A 992-nucleotide genomic window follows, 5' to 3' on the forward strand; every position below is an offset into this window, starting at 1 on the left:
ATCTGGCCCGACCCTGTCACAATATATATATATTTGTGTGTGTGTGTATACACACTCACTCACTCACAGAGAGAACATGAAAAGGTGGAAGTAACCATACCAACTGTAAGAGGCTAATTAATTAAGATGAGCTATTATCAGCAGGAGAAAAAAACTTTTGTAGTGATAATCAAGATGGCCCATTTAGACATTTGACAAGAAGGTGTGAGGATACTTAACATGGGGAAATAGATTCAATATGTGTAATGACCCATCCACTCCCAGTCTCTATTCAAACCCACGTTAATGGTATCTAGTTTGCATATTAATTCAAGCTCAGCAGTTTCTCCTTGGAGTCTGTTTTTGAAGCTTTTCTGTTGTAAAATTGCCACCTTTAAGTCCGTTACTGAGTGGCCAGAGAGGTTGAAGTGTTCTCCTACTGGTTTTTGAATGTTATAATTCCTGATGTCAGATTTGTATCCATTTATTCTTTTGTGTAGAGACTGTCCGATTTGGCCAGTGTACATGGCAGAGCTGCATTGCTGGCACATGATGGCATTATCACATGGGTAGATGTGCAGGTGAACGAGCCCCTGATGGCGTGTCTAATGTGATTAGATCCTATGATGGTGTCTCTTGAATAAATATGTGGACAGAGTTGGCATTGGGCTTGTTGCAAGGATAGGTTCCTGGGTTAGTGATTTTGTTGCGTGGTTGCTGGAGAGTATTTGCTTCAGGTTGGGGGGCTGTCTGTAAGCGAGGACTGGTCTGTCTCCCAAGATCTGTGAGAGTGAGGGATCATTTTTCAGGATAGGTTTAGATCTTTGATGATGCGCTGGAGAGGTTTTAGTTGAGGGCTGAAGGTGACAGCTAGTGGCGTTCTGTTATTTTCTTCGTTGGGCCTGTCCTGTAGTAGGCGACTTCTGGGTACTCTTCTGGCTCTGTCAATCTGTTTTTTCACTTCAGTGGGTGGGTATTGTAGTTTTACGAATGCTTGATAGAGATCTTATAGG

The 992-nt window shown here is 42.4% G+C and overlaps 1 protein-coding gene across 9 annotated transcripts in view; it reads left to right on the forward strand.

Moving 5' to 3' along the window:
* GRAMD1C (GRAM domain containing 1C) overlaps positions 1-992 on the forward strand; it is an 87,210-nt gene that overhangs the window by 71,767 nt on the left and 14,451 nt on the right. The window lies entirely within an intron of this gene.

The sequence above is a fragment of the Chelonia mydas genome, chromosome 1, assembly GCF_015237465.2.
Source record: "Chelonia mydas isolate rCheMyd1 chromosome 1, rCheMyd1.pri.v2, whole genome shotgun sequence".
NCBI classification, from domain to species: Eukaryota; Metazoa; Chordata; order Testudines; family Cheloniidae; genus Chelonia; species Chelonia mydas.